The sequence below is a fragment of the Canis lupus genome, chromosome 36 (genome assembly GCF_003254725.2).
Source record: "Canis lupus dingo isolate Sandy chromosome 36, ASM325472v2, whole genome shotgun sequence".
NCBI lineage: Eukaryota > Metazoa > Chordata > Mammalia > Carnivora > Canidae > Canis > Canis lupus.
Genome location: NC_064278.1, coordinates 6987848 through 7011801, shown reverse-complemented (window position 1 = coordinate 7011801; position 23954 = coordinate 6987848). Strand labels below are relative to the sequence as shown.

At 38.7% G+C, this 23954-nt stretch overlaps 1 long non-coding RNA gene across 3 annotated transcripts; it reads left to right on the top strand.

Moving 5' to 3' along the window:
* Positions 1-1438: 1438 nt before the first annotated feature.
* LOC112674686 (uncharacterized) lies at positions 1439-22112 on the top strand. 3 transcript variants are annotated; one of them, XR_003145505.3, is made up of 6 exons: positions 1439-2846; positions 3156-3241; positions 16575-16832; positions 19105-19166; positions 20827-20898; positions 21701-22112. It is a non-coding gene; the product is annotated as an uncharacterized LOC112674686 (long non-coding RNA). The 3 variants fall into 3 exon arrangements; XR_003145504.3 differs by lacking the exon at positions 21701-22112 and adding an exon at positions 21041-21557; XR_007408530.1 differs by lacking the exons at positions 16575-16832; positions 21701-22112 and adding an exon at positions 21041-21557 and having other exon boundaries at positions 1441-2846.
* The last annotated feature ends 1842 nt before the right edge of the window (positions 22113-23954 follow it).

The window sequence follows — 23954 nt, the reverse complement described above, 5'->3', positions numbered from 1 at the left end:
CCAAAGCAAAGTATGAAGAGTAATAAGGATGTTGGCAGGCTCAAAGATGTTTTGAACTTTCTGTAAAATTACAATCACATATTTGAAATGAGGAGTTTAAAAAAAAAACCCTCTCAAGCTAAAAATTAAAGTTTAAAGCTATGAAATACAGCAGCATAGAATTTTTTTCCTCCAGAATATGAAATATAGCACAGAAGATGTGAATTTATATATTGGGGATAAAACTTGTGAAAATGTCGATTTTTTGTGCATTAATTATTTGTATAACTGAACGAATTACCATAGATATTGAATCTCCAAAAGAGCTTCATTCGCTTGTTCTCACAATGTGTGTGTAAGATAAGGCCAAAGTGACTCTTCCAGTAAACATTCATTCCGTAACTCAGTTTTCAATTGAGCCTGAACATATATCAGGTGAAAATAAGATGATCCAGATCCGTCAGCATTGACGTACATGTAGGTGGTTCTTTTATTACAATTTGTGAAATGCTAGCAAGTGGCCTTGGTGAGGGAATCTCACACGGAGAGAGATAATCGAGGCACAAGATGGCAGAAACAAGTCAAGTTGTGCAGTTTCGTGAAGTGACCAAGTATGATGTATTTTAAATAAACAAGGCAAATTGTTGGCCTATTCAAAGGCGAGGTGCTACAGTACAGCATTTTAGTGCAAATTATTTGATATCTTAAAAGCTATTTCTTATTACTTCTTTTCAGTCTACAGTGACTGACAACACTTCTGAAGTCACTTGTTCCCATTTGAGTGGCATTTCATTAAAAAATCCCAAGCTAAGACCCCTCCTAGTCCATTATTAAGTACTGCAGTCTACATCAAAACTGTCTACAACCATGAGTCGTGTGTGTTTATGTCTTTACATTAACTGCTTTTCGATTGTATTGAGAAAATTTACTTTTGTTTTTCAATTACTTATTGGATTCTAAGAGAAACAGTTGTCAGAAATAAGTTTACAGTGGTGAATGGCTGCCTCAGTAGGTGTAAAATCAATTTGTGATTTTTATTTAAGAAAAGGGATATGCCAACTACCCACTGTTCCTTTAGTTACTGGATTTGGTAGTGACGGTATACCTAATTCCAAGGAGAAAGTTTTGTTTTGTTTTTTTAAAAAAACAAGAGTATGTACTTTATCACGAAGGCAATCGTATCATGAGCTGTGGTGACTGACATTCTTTGAGGAAAGACTTTTCCCCCCAACCTTCTGGCTTCATGTATCTCAATTTACTTCTTGAAATGATAGGATCCTCTTTTTATCCCACAAGTAAGTCTATTTCAGAATCAAAGTCCACAGTGGAGAACCAACGAAGGAGCATATTAAGTGTTAACGTGGAAAAATGACCAAGTCTACAGAGGAAGCTGAAGGGCCAACTACCCACGCAGATGTCACGCTAAAATAGAGCTTAGAGTTCTAGGGTTTTCACTTTTACATCTCTCTCGAGGTCAACTTCTGCACTTCCGAATCCCTGGCTAACGTGGCACAAGCAAGAGCAGCAGGTCGACGGACCGTCTAATAGGGTCGTGTTGATGCCAATCCTCATTGAGGCAAAGGACCTACGGCTAACCCGGCTAACCCGCCGAGACTCCAGCAGGGCCACCTGAGGCGTGTGGGCTCCCGCCCCAACCGCACCAAGCGTCGCGATGAATTTGCCACGTGGACGATTTTGATTCAAGTAATAACCGGAGAAGTACCAGTGCTTGCAAATCCCCAGAAAACAATTTAATTTTTACCCAAGGCACAGTCCTCACGGCCTGCATCTGAAAACAAAACTGTTGGGTTGAAGTGGAGCCAACTAAGCAAAAACAAATGGTTGCGGGGGGCGCGGGCCGAGGGGTCAGGTGCTCGGGGCCTACCTGAGGAGGGCCGAGCGGCGACGAGCCGCTGAAGAGCAGCTCTGCTTGCTGCCTCTTTTGTTCTTGCCAGGGTGCCCATTTTTAAAGTATTCAAACAAAGAACCACAGACCGCCAGTCACACCATAATACCAGCTTGTGTTTACGTTTTCAGCTCTCCGGATCGTGATCCTATTCAGTGCACACAGAGCGGGCGCCCGCGAACGCGCGCCCGTCCGCCGTCAGGAGGCCTGCGACTGTAAACACAAGCTGGTATTTTGCTGTGATCACGCTAATATGGCGGCTTGCGAGGTCGAGGGGCGGAAGGTGAGGGACGGATCCACAGCTTCCGTGCTTTTGTCAGTTTGAGGCAGGCTGCTGACGCAGGGGCTGCCTGTCAGGCTCCAGCAGCCCAGCTCCCCGGGGGCCCGAGGGCCCGGCCCAGGCAGGCGGCGGCGTCTTCCGGGCGGCGGCCGCGGCCTTCGCGACCCGCCGCGCCCCCGACCCGGAGGGCGCTTGGCGGCCTGCTCGGGACGCGCCGCGAGTCGGCCTGGTCGGCGGCGCTCGACCGCTCGGCCCCTCCTGCCCGAGGAAAACCACGTCGGGGCTGGGTTCACCACTCGGAGGGTCCGCCTCACCGAGAGAATTGGGCAACGACTGTGTCATCGGTCAGGGCGCTCCAAGGAGAAATGGACCGAGTTTGAGAAGTGACTCAGAAGACTTCCCCCCCCCCCACGTCTTGTGGTTCAGCGATTGAGGTTGCCCCCTAATGACAGACACGTGAGGCATCTTGAGCGGAAGCTGTGTTGGATGACATCTTCGAGATTATCTGGATTCTGAAGTACTAGGAAGCACCCTCAGGACAAAAAATGGTGCCCCAACTCCCCCCAACAAGAATGAGAGAAAGCAGATTTACTAGAGCTCAATGCCTATTGAAACATAGGCTATAAAATACATAGATGAAATTCGTTTTATAGTCTCGTTTATACCTCCACGCAGATGCAGGTAAATACGATCTTTTTAGTCTGTTAATTTTTTAAGAGTATGATCTTACTAAAATCCTCAATGTTGGAAAAATAAATGGTGATTTCAGTACGTGGTATACATTTGCCTTGCTCTTGGCTCTTTTTGAATGCAAGTTACATGAGGACTGGTTATGTTTCTAGTCAAGTGACTTAAATTTTCCATTTTGCTGACAACACAGACGTTTCTTTCGATGTATATTCTTTAAATGTGTGTGCAAAATAGTCCTGAATAAAAATTGGTTGTCAAACTGTGTTTCTTTGTTGTGTGTGTTTGTTGTTCCGTGTACAGAGATGGAAAACAGAAAGAAAGGTTTCTTCATACGTCCAGTTATTTCTAGTTCATCAGAATCAAGCTTGAAACGAAGCTCAAAGGAAGTAAGTGTTTTATTTTGAAACAGGCCGATAATAATTGTACATAATAATATAAATACATATATATATATATATATATATTTAGTTGTCCCCGTAGACAGCAATTATTCCTGTGACAACACTGCAATCGTTAGAGTACAAAATTCAGGTAGCCCTTTGGTCCATTATCATTCATATCATTATCTTCAAGTTGACTCCAAGCATGGAATTAGTATCTGCATGTCAAGATATGTGGAGTCTCCTTCTCTTAGAAGCCTTCTCTCACCAATTCAGAGCAACTGACCACTCTGTTCCCTATATGTCCCCACATGCAAGAACCTATTCAATAGATGCACATAACTATCCATATAATAGGCAAACCTACAAATACATAACAAGAGTAGATAACCCATATTAGCTTATTTTCACTCAATTCATTTCAGGTTTATCTTGTCTCTTCTACTAGACCATCAGCTATTTAAAAATTTGAACTACATTTAAACAAGAGTTTGAGCTCCCACTACATCATTTATTCTGCTCATCTTATAATTAATGATGGCAGTACTGATTAAAATGGAGGTGAGAAAATAGAATGTAAGGAGAGGTCAAAAGCCTGAACAATGGTTAAGACCTCGGTAGGATTTTCCACATTTTGACCGAGATCAACACATCTTACCTGGTCTGCGGCAATGTCAGTGACTTGAGAAACACAACTCTTGTAGAAGGAAAGTATATTTAAAGAATAAAGAAAATAATGTGAATGATTAAAAACAAATAAAACACCGCATTATTTCCTGCTGTGTTTTCCTGCTTTACGGTTTTACCTGCCTCTTTTTTTTCCTTGGAATGCTATAATAGAAAAATATATGAAAGTAGCTTTATTTTCTACTTTTTTTTTTAAAGATTTTACTTATTTATTCACTAGAGACACAGAGAGAGGCAGAGTCATAGGCAGAGGGAGAAGCAGGCTCCCCGAAGGGAGCCCGATATGGGACTTCATCCCAGGACCCCGGGGTCGGTCACCACCTGAGGACCGGAGCCGAAGGCAGCTGCTCAACCACTGAGCCACCCAGGCATCCCTATTTTCTACTTCTTTAGTTAAAAATTTTCCTTTCTTGGCAAGATGGATGACTACTGAATTTGAAAAGAGCAGAAGGGCTTGACTATCATTAGATTTCTTTTCATCTTATTAGCCTAGTGCTCTTTCATTTGGAAAGTAGCAATACATTTTATGAGATGATTATTTGATTAGTAGTTCCACTGACCAGATCAGATTCTGTGGAGGATAATGGGACATGTGATGCCTCCATTTTCTTAACAGTCTTATAAATTAGCTCAAAATGGCGTTAAATGAGACAACCTTGGGCCTCAATCTTAAACAAATTTTCCTCTTTTCAAGAACAAAATTTGTTCAGATTAAGTTAGGCTTCAGAGAAAATGCAAGACATGGTTTAAATATTCAGAGTTTCGGAAAGTGGAGATCAAATCTGTAGCTGACATCTACATGAAAGTTTACACAGCAAGTTACGTGTAAGCATTTGTAGCATTTTAAAAATTTATCTTTTTTGGAAACAACTTCTCATTATATGTAAGCAATTTTCCTCCCTATTCATTATTTAAAATATTTCTTATGTGCTAACATAGAAAAGAAATGAATTAATAACTATGTGTTAGATTGTATACAAATATATGTAAAAGTAGAAAGAAGTGACTAGCGCTAAATAGTGCTTTTGTACTTCTTTAAAAAAAGTTTTTTGGGGGGCAGCCCAGGTGGCTCACTTGTTTAACGCCTGCCTTTCGCCCAGGGTGTGATCCTGGAGACCTGGGATCAAGTCCTGCATCTGGCTCCCTGCATGGAGCCTGCTTCTCCCTCTGCCTGTGTCTCTGCCTCTTTCTCTCTCATGAAAGAATAAATAAAATCTTTAAAAAAAAAGTTTTTTTTTTAAGTAAACTCTACCCCTAACATGGGATTCAAACGCAGGACCCCAAGATCGGAAGTCACATGCTCTACTGACTGAGCTGGCCAGGCATCCCTCTTTGGTGCTCCTAATATTTGGTTTACAAAGGCATGGACAAGTTTAGTCTCAGAAATAAATAATGTCATGTGTGAGGTAGACAAAGAAATAAGAAACAACATATCACAACAGAACATACATTAATAAATATTAATCTCTAGTGAGATTAAAGCCATGTAACATGTCCTGAAAGAAAAACATTAACCTCAGTTTGATATTATTCAAAATAAGATAATCAGATAAAATGCTAACATAGGATATATCTACTCATTTAAAAGCGTTTAAGAAGTGTTCTGTCTCTGACTTTTGATAGAAATGACCAGCTGCGGGCAGCCCTGGTGGCTCAGCAGTTTAGCGCTGCCTTCAGCCCAGGGCGGGGTCCTGGGGTCCTGGCATCCAGTCCTGCCTTGGGCTCCTTGTATGGAGCCTGCTTCTCCCTCTGCTTGTGTCTCTGCCTCTCTCTCTCTCTCTGTCTCTCATGAATAAATAAATAAAATCTTGAAAAAAAAAGATGATCAGCTACATCTCCCTGGAAGTTTACCAAGAGAGACCAACAAGCCAGGTTTTCTGGTGCTTTCAATACCATGTGTATGAACAGTATCCACTGAGTTAAATAGAAACTTGGGGGTTTTCTGGTTTGTTTGTCTGTTTTTTTGCCACTGAACAAAGAGAGGGACATAATCTAAATGAGGCATTTTCTAGGCATATCTTTATTTCCCTTTTCCTGTTTTTAAAGAGGTTTTAGCTTTTTGTAGCTTGGTAATGGGTGGGATGTGTGAAGAGCGGAATGGCAGAAATGATGGAGAAGTGGAGAATAATTATAAATGTTTTACCTTATACTTTAACAATTGTTTACCAGGGAAAAAGTTTCTCTGTGTTAAAAAGTATTCTTTAGAAAGCTCACAGGTTTATTTAATTATCCAATTCATAAATGCATGCTTGTTCTCAAAAATTAAAACACAACACCAATACCTTAGAGTAAAAACTGAAAACCCATATCAGAACCTTGAAACATATGATTTTATCAACATACCTCTGTATCCCAGAGGTAAATAATATTAAAAGTGTTGTGCCTATCATTTCAGAACATATGCTTATTCATTTACATCACATAAATTATTTGGAGAATTTTGTAGTTTTTTTTTTTCAACTCTCAACAGTACATCTCGGCGATCTCTCCATGCACTAATGCATGGACCTACCTCCTTCTTTAGAAACCGTTGTGTAGTATAGATGTACCTTAATTTATTTAACTATCTGCCAATGATGGGCATTTAGTTCCTTTCAAATATTTCTGTTGAAAACAATGATGTGGTGAGTAGCCTTGTATACCATTCTTTGCGAGTATGTTTGGATATTTTACAGGATAGATTCGAAGAACTGGAATTACTGGGTCATGTGTATTAAATTTTGATGAACACTGCCAAATTGCCAACTATAATGAACGAAAACGCCAACTAAACACTTGAACTGTAGCTTTAAAAACAGCAAAGCTATGTCTGTAGCTTTAAAAAAGGCAAGGCTATGTCCAAGTTCAATGACTCTGCAAAGGTCCAGTTTTGATACCATCATATTACATTGTCAAGTTCACCCACCTGATAAATAGTATCGAGTGCTGAGATGATGCTGAGATGCCTCATGTGTTGCTCAGTGGTGGACAGTCAGTTCCAAGGGCAGGATAAACACTATCCTCACCCTTAAAATCATAGTCAGTCCTGACAGCAGAGTCCTAAGGATGCAATTTTCCTTTTGTTTTACAAAAAAAGGAACAAATGTTTGAATAAAACACGAAGTGATATAAAAGCAAATTGAGTTTTGAAATTGAAGTAGACTTCCTACCTACCTTATTTCCAACTTGTGCATATATGTGCCTGCATTGGTGATTCTCTGACCAGGAAGCAAGGCTGTCACTTTTGATCACATTCTTCTCCAAATGGGTTGATCTGTCTAGATCCAATGCAAAGAAAACCTTAAGGGATTTTCAAAACTAACACAGACATCAATACACTCTGACAGCGTATTAATAATGCAAATAAGAAAGTATCAATAGTTGGAATAATGCAATTTTAAAAAAGTGGAACCAACTGGAAAGCTTTCAAGCAGCGAAGGCTATTTAATCATGTAAAGATGAGTAAGCCATCGAAAAGTGAAAATAGGCCTTTGCTTGGGCCAAAATGCAGTCAGGCCTAAGAATAGCAGTAGTTTGAAAAGAATATTTATAAAAAATTAGGCAGGATTAACTAACCCATTTATAATACTCAAATGCACTGCTTCCTTACACATAGGTTACTTCACTAAGCTGAGACTTGGGAATAAACTGATGTGTTTTACACACACACACACATACACACATGTATTTCTTAGAACCATTGGCAGGGGATTAAATAAAAACAAAAGCACTGTACCTCATTCTTGCTTTCACCAAAACACATTTCTTATCACTGGATCTAAATTAATTGACAGGTTTGCGCTATATTTTTGAAAACCGACATTTACTCTTTCTTAAAAATTCTCATCACACACACACACACCAGCCAGTGCTTCATCAGACTGAAAGCAAAGGATATCTCAGCTCCTCCCAATTGCCCTTTTACAGAGAATTTCTTGGTTTTTATGTTACAGACCCCTTTTAAAATGCATTGAAGATGCCCTCTTTGAAAAAATCAGTTTTACAACACTAACAGATAACATTTAAAAGGGCATTTCAGTTCTAAAACCTGGGTCTTTGGAGGACAACTTAAAATATATGACTCTAAAATTAAGCCTTAAGGCAACGCTTAAAAATACAATTAAAACTCTGAATTTCTATGTTATAATCAAGGATAAATGGGTATAGTTTTGGCAACATTTTGTTGGATGCTTGTGAATAATAGCCTAAATTGATCCACAGAACATAACTAACCGAATGTATTTCTAATATATCTATTGCTATTTATTAAGAAGAAATAAAAGTAAATTAGGCAACTATGCTATATTGTTTCACGTTCAAAATGTGCATAAATATGTCAGTATATTGCTATGATTAAACTACATAATAAGTATTTGAGTTAATTTATTAAAGAATACTACAGATTAATGTGTTAGGCAACTTAAGAAAAATTCATAGGCTTACACTGGTTGGGAGGGTTAATCTGGTCTATCACTTACCTTCAAATGACAGTTTTAGCCAAAATGTAATTGTCTTTTACTTAAAAAATAAAATATTTCTCTTTCTAGAAAACGAAATAAAAAAATCTTTCTTGGTATTTATCTTTAGTGTTTCCTTGATCTAACAATCACTGCTACCTTATAAAAGTCACATGAGGAGCACCTAGCTGGCTCAGTAGGTAGAGCACACAACTTTTGATACTGGGATTGTGAGCTGCAGCCCTTATTGGGTTAGTTAAAAATAAAAAGAGGTTATTTAAAAATATAATCTTTTAAAAAAAAGTCACATCAAACTGTTGTAATAAAAAAAAATTATGTTCTTATTTAGACATAGAGGACTCCTGTTCAGCATCCTTTCTCTGAAAATAAATTTTGCCTTTGAATACTAACCAAGTCACATGTTAACCTTTTACAACTGAATAATGCCAACCCCTTTAGCTTTTCTCAAGGACTTAAATTAAATCTCTTTAGCTTTTTTCTGTCCTTTGAGTTCTCATCAGTTTTGTCACTTCCTTTACAGATGTGATCCCAGAGGTGCCAGGGTGGCTCATTTGATTGAGCTTCTAACTCTTGATTTTGGTGCTCAGGTCATGATCTCAAGGTGATGAGCACTGCCTCTGGTGCTCAGCAGGGAGTCTGCTTGAGATGCTCTCTCCCTCTGTCCTGCCCCTTCCCTCTCCCCCCACGTGCTCATGTGCTCTCTCTCTCAAATAAATACATACATCTTTTTAAAAAATGTGATCCTAGGATGCCTGGGTGGCTCATCGGTTGAGCATCTGCCTTTGGCCCAGAGCATGATCCTGGAGTCCTGGGATTGAGTCCTGCATCGGGCTTCCTGCATGGAGCCTTCTTCTCCCTCTGCCTATGTCTCTGCCTTTCTCTCTCTGTGTCTCTCATGAATAAAAAAAAGTAAAATCTTTAAACAAAATGAAAGTAAATTTAAAAATGTGATCCCAAACAGAAAATGATTTTCAAACAAAAATGTAATTAACATATGATACAGAGGAGAAAATTTCCCTTCCATGTTTAAAAATATTTAGGAAATCATAAAAATCATGTTTGTTTTCTCCCACATTGACTATTTATACTTTTAGATAAATCTTCAAGTCTGTCTCTTCTGTCCTTTTGCCCTGACACTCTTTACAATCCTATATTGTACTGAATGATTATGAATGTAACTTGCACTTCCTTTGAGTATCATTTTCAAAAACATGATCATTATCCTAAGTTGAATTATAATTTATTTTTCCAGGATACCAAGCACCATAATTAATTTAATATCATTTGAAAATTTGTGCGGTATTGCTTTGACTTTTTTTTAATAAACAGATAATACGTTGATTATTATGAGTCTTAAGAGTAATTCCTCAGTCCCTTCTTGGTAAGGCCTTGAAACAAATGCTCATCATTCTAAAAGTAGTATGATTGAGATTTTTTTTTCAGTTATTAATGATCTGAACACATGTGAAAGAATGAAAAGATTGTTTATTTCCCTGGAAAAAATGATGTAGTTAGAAAAATGCTGTTAAAAAAGAGTGACAGAGGGTAGCCCCTGTGGCGCGGCGGTTTACCGCCGCCTGCAGCCTGGGCTGTGATACTGAAGGCCCAGGATCAAGTCCCACATCCGGCTCCCTACATGGAGCCTGCTTCTCCCTCTGCCTGTGTCTCTGCCTGTGTCTCTATGAATAAATAAATAAAAATCTTAAAAAAAAAAAAAAAAGAAAGAAAGAAAGAAAGAAAGAAAGAAAGAAAGAAAGAAAGAAAGAAAAGAAAGAAAGAAAGAGTGAGTGACAGAATCACTTGGATGGCTCAGTGATTGAGCATCTGCCTCTGCCTCAGGTTGTGATCCCAGGGTCCTGGGATGGAATCCTGATTCAGACTTCCTGCGAGGAGCCTACTACTCCCTCTGCTTGTGTCTCTGCCTCTCTGTGTCTCTCATGAGAATAAATAAATAAAATCTTAAAAAAAAAAAAAAAGAGTGACGGTGTAGGAGGTAATCTGCCTTTTTACATATTAAGGTATATTGAAAGCTATAGTGTATGGTGAGGAAGCAGGTACACATTTATTGAATTACTAGATGCCAGTAATTTATGATTTATATTATTGAATCTTCACAATTGACACATTTAACAGTGAAAAACCTGGAGTTTTAAAAATATAACTAGCTCAGTGAGGTATTTAGTATTTTTTGTTTATAAGTTTTCATTTTCTCCAAGTCCTTAACATGCCTTTCCTGGGAAGGCAATATATTTTCCTTTGCCATTCACCTAGGGCTTGGACTGAGCAATGGAGTGTGGATGGAAAAGAGAATACGCTGAGTTGAGATTTAAGGAGTATGGCCAAAATTTTGCCAGCCTTCTTGAGCTCTTGCCATTTATCATGAGAAGAATATGCACTAACAAAAGAGGCATGTGAAATAGTCATAAGGCTGACCAGAAGCCTGTAGCAAAGTCCACATCTAGCAGAATTCTGGAATGTCACAGTTAACCCAAAGACCCATGAAAAAGAAATAAATGTTTGTTGTTGTAGACCATTGAGATTTGGGGGAGTGTTTGTTACACAGCACTATTGTTGCAAAACCTGAACAATATTCTCAGAATCTCATGAATACAGATCATGCTAATACAGATAAATGAAACTGAAGATAAAAATAAAATCTGGAACAACTAGATTACAATATATCTAAGAAGTTAGAGGGGTGCCTGGATGGCTCAATAAGCTAAGTGTCTGCCCTCATCTCACACCATGAATCCAGGGTCCTGGGATTAAGCCCCACATTGGCCTCCCTGCTTAGTGGGGAGCCTGCTTCTTCCTCTCTCTCTGCAGCTCCCCTTGCTTGTGCTCTCTCTCCCTCTGTCAAGGTAATAAATAAAATATTTTTTTAAAAAACAGTGGGAAAATTATTGGTTGCTCAAAACTGTGGTAACATTAATCATTTGGAAAAAATATGGTTAGAGCTCTATCTTAAAAAAGAAAATCTAGATGAGTTAAAGATGTAACTGCAAAATATGAAAACATAAATACAGTTGGAATAAAACATATGAGAATCTTTTCTTACTAATCTTGTCATACAGAATGTCTAAGAATGATACCAAAGATATTAAATGAAATAATAATTTGCAAATTTGATCACATAAAGAGTTTATATGCCAAAAATGACGCAAAGAAGGTAAAAAGACTAATGATATACTGAAATATGTGGATATAACAAAGGATTAATCTTCTTAATCTTAAAGGAGCCATTTACAAGTCAATAACAATACAATATATGCTCCAGAAGAAAACCTGGAAAGGATAGAATAGCTAACTCACAAACAAATATGGAAATAACAATAGATCATAAACATGTGAAACACAATAAGTCTCCTTTGTAATCAAATTCTGGAAATTAAAAGAACAATGAAAAACCATTTGTCACCTATCAGATTATAAAAGATTTAAAAAATATGTCACAACATTCAATAACAGAAAGGCTTGAAAGCAAGATCACTATGACATTTTGGGGGCCAGTTTGGCTGTATGCATCAAAAGTCTTAAAATTGTGCAGACTTGTTGATCTAGCATTTCCACTTCTTAAGGAAATTATGTGTCAAATGTGAAAAGATGTTTTTAGAATATTCGTTGTAAAATATTGGAAAGTGCCTAAGTGTTAATCGATGGAAGACTGATCAAATTGTGAAACACCATGAGATAAAATATACATTTTAATGGCAGCCATTAAGAATTATGAAGATCTGCATTTATGGACAATTAAACGGCAGCAGTAATTATACATTACAAGAAAAAAAGGAGCTATTAAACAATATGCACAGTATGGTCTCATTTTATAAATATATGAAATATATATGAATAAAATTAATTCTTGAAGAATAGGCAAAATACTATTTTTTTTTAAGATTTTATTTATTTATTCATGAGAGACACACGGAGAGAGGCAGAGACACAGGCAGAGGGAGAAGCAGGCTCCTCGAGGGGAGCCCGGGGATGTGTGACTCGATCCCGAAACTCTGGGATCATGTCCCGAGCTGAAGGCAGATGCTCAACTGCTGAGCCACCCAGGCATCCCAGGCAAAATACTAATAATAGTATTTTTTTCTGGATGATAGGTTTGTAGCTGAATTCACATAAGGAAGTCTCTTTTTTTCTATAATATTTGAATGCTTCTTACAATGAGAATATTATATATTTATAGTCAGGAATAAGAGCAATAAAACACCTTCCTTTTTAAAGAGAAAAAAATATTTAAAATGGCAGTATCTTCTAATACAAATATGGAAAAAAGTCTACAGGATTCAAAATAGGTCATATCTCTTATTTCTTCCTTGTCTAGGTCCTCATAAATTATTCATGGAAATCCTATCTATACTAATAATTATTTTTGTTCATTACTCCTTTGCATTTCATTTCAAAAAATGACAGGTATTGTATTCTGCAGTCATTTATACTTTAGAATATTCCTCATAATTGCAATTTTCTTAAGCCATGTTTACATGATTAAAAAAAAAAGCATATAAATAAAAACAATTACATTGAGTAAAATCAGAGTATTTGTACATAAACCAACCACTTTAGCCCAAACTTAAATGGACAAATTGAGCTGACCAATTATTTTAGGATTATTTTTAAAGTTCAAGTTAAGAAAACTAAAGAAATCAATTATTTAAAGAAAAAAAACAAGAAATAGTCTTCAATGAGACAAATTAACTTTACAAACAATCACAGTTATGTAATATATATTTATGATATTGTATATTTATATTTCTGTATATCAATCTATAGATATAGATATATAATTAGGTATGTATAGGTATATAAAATCAAGGTAGGGACTCTCGGTGGCTCAGGGGTTGAGCATCTACCTTTGGCTCAGGGCATGATCCCAGGGTTCCAGGATCGAGTCCCACATCAGGCTCCCTTCATGGAGCCTGCTTCTCCCTCTGCCTGTGTCTCTGCCTCTCTCTCTGTCTCTCATGAATAAACAAATAAAATCTTTAAAAAAAATCAAGGTATAATAAACCACAGAGCTTGTGTAGGATCCATCTGAGAACAATTAAAAAACTTACCTGAGGGACACAGAAATTTTTACAAACAGTTCCTATGTGGGATAATGACAATATTATATAAAAGTGTACCGATTAATCATTTATAAGTTGAATGCAATTCTGGGGCGCCCGGGTGGCTCAGTTGGTTGAGTTTCTGCCTTCGGCTCCAGTCATAGTCCTGAGGCCCTGGGATGCAGCCCCTCGTCGGGCTCCCTGCTCAGTGGGGAGTCTGCTTCTCCCTCTCCCTCTGCCTCTCCCCCCAGCTTGTGCTTTCTCTCTCAAGTAGATAAATATAATCTTAAAAAATAATAATAATGCAATTCTGTTTAGAACTTCAGGTGAGTTTTTAATTCCAAACTGCCTAAAAGGACTACTTTGTAGTAAAAAGGAAAAGTTCCTCTTCCCCACAATGTTCATTCCCACACCCCAAGGGTAACTATTGTCAAGAATTCTTTTTGTTTATTCTTTCAGAAATTTTTTATGTGTCTATAAGGCACATATCTACATATGCATGGGCACTGCTATACACGTCTATGCTTTTGCTGACTTTAAATACAGGAGGGATAATATCATCTATACTGTTCTACAACTTGCTTTTTCCACTTAATGTATCTTGGGCATTTTTCCATAAGAAAACATATGCTCGCAACTGATTTTTGTAACTTGATAAAGTAATTCTGAAATGTATAAAGAATAAGTAAGCAAGAATAACAAAGACTACTTTTGGGGGGAGAATACTGAAGAGAGACTTGCAATATCAGATGTAAGAATATATAATCAAAGTATTGTGATAAAGGTAGAAGAATAGAGAAATCAGAGGAGCAGAAATTAATCTTGGGAGTAGACTCTGGAACATAAATTCTTTCAGCTTGATTTGAAATCTTTTTAAGTCCTTAGGAAAGAAGTATATCATTCAACAAATATTCAGGGACAGTTGCTGAACAACCGGAAAGAAATGATCAAATCATCACCTCATATGATAAGACAAAATAAAGTGCAGTTTGCTTAAAGCATTAAGTGCATGAAATCAAAACAAAAAACAAACCAAACCAGAGTTATCAAATATGTAGCAGCAAATATAAATGGAATATATAATCTTCATAAGGAGTATTTTCTAAATCCACAAGCATGGGCAGAGAGTTTAATGAAAACTTTTGAGAAATTGATCATTTAAAGATGAAAAAAATCAGGACATCTAGCTGGCTCAGTCTGTGGAGCATGTGACTCTTGACCTCTACACTGGGTGTAGAGTTTACTTAAAATTTTTTTTAAAAAAATGGAAAAGTTAATGACACAATATTACCTTGGATAAATAAAATGTATGGCACAGCGTTATTATGCTTATTATATAAAAAACTCTCAGAAATTAATTAAAAATAAAAACATCTCCAGAGAAAAAAATGAATGATGTAGAGAAAAAAAGCAAGCCACTAAGAAACAATATAAATAGCAAATAAACCTAAAATATATTAAAAATCTTTGAGCCAAAGTAAAAACTAGAAGAACAAAGATGTTTTTAAAGCATCACAGTAGATTAAAAACCTGGTAACATACAGATAAATAGACACCTTCATACCCTTCCATTCTGGAAGATATTTAGGCCTTATGTATTAAAGCTTCTGAAAAAATTTCGTGACCCTGAAATTCCCCTTTTGGGAATTAGTATGGAGGATATAATTGTAGATGTATGCAAGTATTGTCTACAGAGATGTTCATCGTAGCATTGTTTATAATGTAGGAAAATTAGAAACCACTAAATATATAGTTAGAGAACTTCTTAGGTAAACTATGGTGTACTATATAGTTATACAAAATAATTTTGGTAACAAACATTTAATGACATGGGAAAATATTTGTGATTTATTTTAAGTAAAAAAGTATAGCTTACAAATAAGATGCCATGTATTCTAATTATTTTTAATTACTGCACAGAAAAATACACTGTAATGATATACTTAAAAATATTGACAATGACTATCTCTAACTAGTTGGGCTATGGGCGATTTTTCTTACATTATTGCCATAATTTTCACAATAAACACATTAGTTTTATACTCAGCAATAATGTTATAAAAATACAAACCTGGAGCACCTGGTTGGCTCAGGCGGTAAAGGCAGTGACTCTTGATCTAAGGAATGTAGGTTTGAGATTACTTAAAAAAATAAAATCTTAAATAAAATACTTTAAACAAGTGTTTATGATGCAGACATTGAAATTTATGTCTTTTCTCAAGTGACTGGTTGCTTTGGGTCACTGTGTTTAGGCGTAAGCCCAGGTCAGTTTGTCAGCATTTCAATGAAAAAATGTACCAAGTAAATCATGAGAATAAAATTATATGGCGATTTTATAAAAATATCACGATTTTTTGTTAGACAAAATCATAGAGTTAAAATAGGCAATATTTTCATTTTTTAAAATGAAATAAATAGGGCAGCCCGGGTGGCCCAGAGGTTTAGCACTGCCTTCAGCCCAGGGCCTGATCCTGGAGACCCAGGATCCAGTCCCGCGTCAGGCTCCCTGCATGGAGCCTGCTTCTCCCCCTGCCTCTCTCTCTCTCTGTGTCTTTCATGAATAAATAAATATAATCTTTAAAAAAATAAAATAAATAACTATAATAATTAAAAGAATTCAATTAGCATTATGCACCTTTAAGTAAAGATTAAATGGCTCCTCCCTAAATTTAATATGTAATGCAACCTCATTTTTTAATTAACGGGAACACAAATAAGTACAGTTATAAAATTTAATACTCAGCAACAGATCATTTTTTTAATAAAAAATTTCTAAATATTTTCCCATAGACTTTCCCTAGGGAACAAATCATGCCACAGAATATAGTAAATAAACTCTAGGGAAAATTCGTCATTTTTTATTTCTAGAAAATGCCAACTTGTTGATTTGGTGACAAACGTATGCATACATATTGTATTAAAAATAAAATTAATATAAACCTAGTGAAATGTTAAAACTGTGAAGCATTTAGCAGCTAGTTAAAACTACCCATTCTTGCTCATGTATCCTTTCATTTGCCATTTGAGTTAGTAGCACAAACTTTGCATAGTCTTCGCATGGTTAATTAATATAAAATTGTTATTAAAGACCCCCCAAGTAGCAAATATTGAACAGGATACTATTTTAGGATCTGGTTGTAGATCTGACTACTCTGGCGGGCAGCGTGAGAAGCGGCAACCTGAATGACATGCAAGCAGGAGGGTCAGTTCCCAGCACAGCCTGAATGAGAAGAGCAACTCATCTTCCGTGAGCCAGACGCCTTTTGAATTTATCAGTGCGTACTCCATCGGAAACCAGGTGCTGTTCCCAAAGGAGAAAACACTGCCCTCCAGTGGTCTTCCCTGGTGAAATGGAAGTAGCTTCAGGTACCATGACTGCAGCACTTCACAAAACATTGTGTATGTATCTAGTCTCATTTCTGGCTAGGTTTCTTAAGCTGAAATCTCCATCTACAACTGAGCATAAGGACAAAACCTCCAGAGTCAGTTCTAGCATAAGAACAGTTACTCTGGTTCAATAGTCCTATTGGCTAGAAGGAATGGCTGTGGCCTTCTGGCCCCCAAGCTGACCATTTATCTGACAGTCACAATTGGATCACGTTACCCACCTATAGCTTCTCACTTCCCAGATAAGAAAAAAAGAGATTTCATCTCTATGTTTCCCTTGTTGGCCAATTTTTTCGCTAAAAGACATTTAAAATTGTACAGCAGGCAAAACCCCAGGGGACTGAACAGTGTTCCAACATCCTTAAAGGCTTCCCATCACTTGAAAAACCAAATTCTTCCTCCTGTTTCTTAAACTAACCAAAGTAGGCAAAAGCAATTTTAAAAAGTCTTTGTGTCTAGCATTGGAAGTTTCTCATATTTCACACCATTATATAAATGTCACTCTAACCTATATGTATCACAAATGCTACGCTAAATTAGGGCCAAATTTGCAACCTAGTTTAACTGGGTTTCCTCTTTTTGCAAATGCAGTTTTTGTGTCTGCATTTAGCAATGCATACAAAACTGTCCGTGTAGCTAACTGCTTCGAATTGCTAAATTTGAGGATGGATGTGTAGATCGCCTGAGTCTTTATGCCTGTGCCAAAGCAATCCTGTTTCTAGGCATATAAAGACTTCCTAATCAAATGGACCTCGATTACACTGCTAAATTCTTGGACTACTTCATTGAGTCTTTTGGATCGAGTAAAGGAAAAATGGAATTTTACGGGGGCAGAGATGGTTTCCTAACTTCCCATCCCTCTACCCTTCAGATGCCAGAATGGAAGTGCCTCACAGAAGAGCAAGGGCTAGTTCCACGGCCTTAGGGGCTCATCCGTTACCAGTTATGTGACTTAAACTTAGCCTCATTTTCCTCGTCGGTGAATAAAGATAATAATGACCCTCACAATCACCAGCACTGCTTCGACTATTAAAGCCATGCCTATTTCTAAAAATATTACTCTTTTACCATCTTAAGTAAAGGCTCCTCATTCAGTTTACTATCTAGAAGTAGTCCTGGGTCCTCCAGATACATTCTCCAAAGCAAATGCCCTGTGCTATTAAAATATTAAACAAAGTATTTTAACATCATATTGTTCAAATATGGCATCTTTAAGTAGGAATCAAGATTTTTCTTCTTTTCAGTCCCACAGAAGGTGGTATCTATTATTTTCACCTGGATTCACGAAGCACTTCAGAATAAAAAAATGACAGACATAAAATCATAATTATTGTGAAAATGGCTTAGGTATTAGACACATTTGGGGACATTGGACCGAACTACAAAGTCTTTGGTCTGGAGAATATATAGTTCCACAGCTATGCCTGTTCTGGTTGTTTACTCAACTTAGAAAATGTACTCTTCAGAAAGAAATATTGCTTCTTTTAGTACATTAATGTACCCTCCTTTCGGATGAAGAAAAACTTACAAACACATTTCAATACGGCACATCGTTTCCCCCGTCACTAGCTGTGGTAATGAGTTTTTACTGAGCCGAGGCCCCACATCTTCATCTGTTCCCATTGTGTACACCTGCAGCATTATAAAACATAGTTTCTATCCAGATAAATTAATCCAGTGCTGTCTTCACTGTCCATGACATCTCACCAATCACTGCATTATGATACTTTGTGTCATATGACAGAGAATCTTTGATTAATCAGAAGTTTTTATAATAGTACAAACTTTATGATTTAAAACAGAACATATTGAATTGAGACTATAACAATGATTTGATAAATATGCTATATTAGAAATTTTTGAGATGAAGTTCCATTTACAGATGGAACAAAGTACAGCTAGGTATTCCAATAGTGTATATATGTTACATTGAACCCCTGAATAAACATCATCTATGTATTAATAAATGCAAAGAAAATAAACTATGGTTATAACAGTTAAAACTAATCTAAATTAATCTCAAAATCTGACAATGTAACATATGAACTTGTGGCATTCTGAATTTTGAAAAATGCATCATATTTGTGACAGCATCAAAATAATCTAAACTCAGAACACCTTTCCTGGATATAATTATATTATTATAATTCTCTACCTTGACAGATGACATTTTTAGAAAACTCTAAATACAACTTCTAGTATATGCACTAAAATAAAATGTTAACAGATAGACAACTCACCATAGTATAAGTAACACATTCAAATTTAGTAATTTATTTTCCAGGTGGAAACCAGGCTTCTTGGAAGACTTCAAACTATGCCAAATGGTCTGATTTTACCATAGAGGTAGGCACTAAAGGACTAAATTTACTTCTGTGTAATTTTTGTTAACTACATTTTACATGCAAATGTCTATACAACCATGTTAATGAAGTTATAGAGAAGGAAAGAAAGTTGGCATTTCCATTTTTCTGTTTTATTCAAAAGCAACTTTTCAGTTGACTTGCTATATCATTTTAAACCACTTTTCATTTTGTCAAAAGAAAATAGAAAAGCCTAACAATGCTTTCAAATTGGATCACAAGTCAAGGAAAAGAATACCTTACTTATGAAAAGAATACAGGCCTGACGATTTTTTCTCCCATACCGTAAATCTTCAGGACATAGGCTACCTCTTTTGGAATCAGACCAAAAAAGTTCTGTTAATCATACATACTTAGCAAGTGCAATCTACTGACCCAGAGTTGGTCACTCAGTGGGAAAAAAAAAATATCCTTTTTATTAGGAGCTCAAAATTTTTTGCACCCAACATGGGATTGGATGTTTACTTGACAGTTATCAAAAATCTTCTTATCCAAGAAATATAAACAAATATCTTTACATTCTACGTGGGTGAATTTTCTATAGACATTTTGGTATTCGCGTATCAAAGCTCATATTCGCATTGAAAGTATTGCTTTCAAGGGGGATGTTAAGCCCAAATTTGTGTCCCTAGGGTCTAACACAAAGAATGTGTTTAAAATAAAGGCACACTTGACTTGTAATAGACCTGAGAGTGATAACATCAGAAGCGTAGGTGATAAAAGGAGAAAAAGGCAGCGGTAATGGTCACAGCTCTGCATTTATGGTCCATGTTACAGCTAGGACCTATGCAGTCTCACCCCAGAACATCTCGAGAATAATAAAGCAAAATAAAACCTCCTTCACTTTCACCCATGGAAGGGAATCAGGATCCTCACCCAAATTTCAAACTTCTGGAACTTGGAAATATCTGTAAAACCCCCCAAAAGCAAGGTTTCCAAAACCTGCCACATCCCAGGAATAGACAGATCTTCCCCCCTGGAACTAGGACTATTAAGAATTCACAGATTATCTGAAACATTTACTAGTCACCCCACCCCCATGCTAGAGGGAGAGGAAGACTCCAAGCCCTGGAGAAAGCCTGCTGTGAAAATGCCAGGTCCTTCTTAGGCCTTGGGTTGTCAACTTAATTCCGGCCACAGCTATTCCATGACTGTATCAGGGAAAACAGTGTACTTGTGTACTTGTGTGTATGTGTGAGAACTGGGGTGGGGTGGAGGTGGGGGACCAGGATGTCAAGACATGTAACAAATCCATATGATTTTTTTTTTCTTTAAACGTTTGAGAATGTTGTGTTTATACGTGCTGGGCAACATAAATCATAAATCTTGCTGGATTTCTGCTACTGCTGCGTGAAGCCCAGAAACGGCATTTCTGTCAATGGGCGGAAGAGATAGAAATCAAGACCCAGACAGGCAGCCCCCCCCCCCCCCCCCAGGACGTGAAGCTTGTTTCTACTGCAAGCTGGAGTGGAAGGAGATGATGACATCCAGAACAAAATGTCTTTGCCACGAGGATGCTAAAGCTCTGGCTTTGTGATCTCTGTGTATGAGAAAGCATGATCAATGGAAGGGACTTAATTTTCCCCCTTTTCTGGGATCAGAATATAAGGGTTTTTTAGTTATTTTTAAACTTCTTCCTGTAGAGTCCATTGCTGTGTTCCATGGAACAGACAAAACTCAGCAAGACAACAAAGACTTGATCTGCAGGAGAGAAGGTAATAAAGAGCAAGTCCTCTCCAGAGGGTAATTAATCCTTAGTCATTCATCCTGGAAGTCCCAGTTACCGGGAGGTTAATGTTCAGGTAGCTTCTTTCTATTTTCTTTAAAATTTTTTTAAACATTTTTTTTTTTTTGCAGAATGTTATACTATTAATTGCCAATTTGCATATGTGTGCAGCTGCTGTTTTGGCTCTGAACTCAATCCGATAAGCTTGCTGGAGGTATCGCAGAGCACTTGGCAGCTTTCCTATTTGAAAAGAAAGCCTCTCCCCACTACAGAACAGCTGATCGTCTATCAGCGATAGACCCTGATGGCGTGAATTACAATTACACTACTTTTCACACTAAATCTGGGTGATAGCTACTTGGAAAGAAGTTTCATCATTTTTTACCACAAACTGGAAAAAGAATTACATGGTCATGCTGTGCTTTTAAAGGCAGTTTGGTTCACTTTTGTCTATTTAACACCTAATTCCAAGAAGTCCATAGGCATCCAGAGATCTGAATGGCGCGTAATGAATTCACTGTTTAGATTGAAGATTTTTAAAATCTACCTCAAATTACATTTATTAACAAGGCGACCAGGAAGTGTTAAAGTTGTTAGACGCTTCATTTATTAAATAATTTGTGGGTATTTTCAGTTGTCATATCTAGAGTCATGGGGTTTGCTTATTTTTTTTTAATTAGCAATCCAAAACAATGCTACTGCAATTTAACAATTCATCACATAATCCTGGGCTCTTCAGTTCAGCTGTTAATGTTAGATAATTCAGATTGTTATTTTGATCTGTTTATAAGTGATTTAGGTTGCATTGTGCGGTGAGGAGAGCTGCAGCAGCCGAGGCGCCGGATCTCTCTGTTCACCGCGAGGCTCGGGATCGCAGAGGGCACTTCCGAGGCTGCACCTGGGGAGCTGGCGTCCACCGGAGGGAGCAAGCGCGGGGCCAGGGCCACTAATAGTGACTTGATTTGTTACCAGCCCTTGGTTCCCTTCGTCATTAATGTACATTTCCTGTCTGCGTGGAACACCGAGGAAGGCCTCCTCGCCCAAGTGCCTTCATGGGAGCCTCCATCTCTCGCATGGGTTCTTCTTCTTCTTCTTCTTTTCTTCTTCTTCTTTTTCTTTTTCTTTCCTGGGACATCAGAAAGTACCTTCTTTCCTCTTCTTGCAAGAACCGACCACTCCTCGGAAGCCGTTAGGAGGCCCCAATCCCCCCCCCCCACTGGCCATCCTAATCCACTTGCTCAAAACACAAGAACAAAGCAAGCCCCCGAAGAACCAGAGTTAGACCCACCTCGAGCAGCGCAAGTGCAACACACTCATCCTGACGTAGCTAACCTAAGAGGAAAGTAGATTGTTTTCCTTTTTTAGTCGCTAGCTTTATTAGATTTCTCACTCTCACAGATTATCCGAAGACTACCCATTGATTGATCGCCCGTAGAGCTGCATTTGGTGTAAAGAAAAAACTCACAGCTTTATTGGCTCCCAGGAGACAAAACAAACAGAACAAGATATTCATATTAATGCAAACAATGCAACAAATGAGGGGAAGCCGCGCGGGGCTGGGGCGCGGCGGGGCGGCGCGGCCGGCGGGGAAGGGCCTGGCGCCTCCCGCCCCAGCCCGAGCCCCAGCCCGAGCCCCAGCCCAGCCCCAGCCCGAGCCCCAGCCCAGCCCCAGCCCCAGCGGGAGCCGAGCGGGAGCCGAGCGGGAGCCGAGCGGGAGCCGAGCCCCCCCCACAGCCCCCCGCAGGCCTCCCCCGCAGGCCTCGCCCCCCCCCTCCCGCCCCCTCGCTCCGGGGCCTGGGCCCCGGAGCGCCCACCCTGCAAGGCAGGCGCAGAGGGGGGACCCCTCCACCTGGTCGCCCTCACCCCCCCCCACCCCCAGACCCACAGGGAGCAGAGCAAAACCCAACGAAACAGAGACCCTGGAGGAAAATCTGTTCAGTAAGACCTGATTTCACATCATTAGGGTCAAGGAAACACTAAAACCCAGGTTCCCAGGTAGCGCACGGGGCATCCGCAGAGTGCAAATGACTTGTTGTTTAGCTGAAATTCAGATTTAACTGGACATCTTGCATTTTTACTTGCCAAATCTGGCAATACTCACTACAAAAAAAAATCGCTTTTTTTTTTATTTTTTGAAGAAACCCTATGAGAAGCAAGGCTTGCTGTCTGACGCAACTTAATATAGGATAGTCAGGACTTTGCAATGGGACTTTGCCTTTGAAAGGAAACGAGTTGCCCCCACAGGGTGCACCCTGCAGGTGGGAGGAGGAAGAAATGGTGGAGACCCCTGGAAGTGCCCCTGTAGGTCCCAGGAAGTGGCAGTGTCCTTGCTGACTTGACTGGAAACTGGGCCGGGCTTCCTGCCTTGAGCGTGGCTCCCCTCAGGCCCGGGCAGGGTAACCCGATTGTGCCTGGAAGGAGGGGGGCTTCCAGCGATCCTGCCCACGTCACATCCCATGTTTCCTACCCTTACTATGGAGCCACATTACTCGTTGGTATTTATTTTATTTCAAAAGAAACAAAGTCGGGACTTGGAAACTTAAAGGCCGAAGGGAAGAGCAGAAATCTGCCTTAAAATGTATCCAGTGCTCTCCCCTACAAACCCATCTCATGCGGGCCTTACAGATGCTGAAAGAAAAGACTTTCAAAATGCCTGTGGCAAAAACCTCAGAAAAAACTAAACCGCGGGTCTTTGCATGTTGGAATGTGTGTGTGTGTGTGTGTGTGTGCATGCGCGCATGGGTGTGAGGGAATCGAAAAGCTGAACAGTGAGTGGAGCCTGCTGCTTGCATTTCTCCCTCAGTCCTGGTTAGTGAGAGCTTTTTCCAGGAAGCTTTATCACCCTCCCTGATACTTTGGATTCCCAGGGAGCTTGCCTTCCTTTTAAGCCAATTGCTTGAAGTTGCAGGAGCACACCCACCGGCCGCCCCTCCAACAGCTGCAAGGGGGGCAACTACTGTCTAATGAGACCTGTTTTCAGAGTCCACCCACCAACACCAAGGGCAGATAATATAATGCTGAGACCTCCTCAGGGGCCTCAGGCCC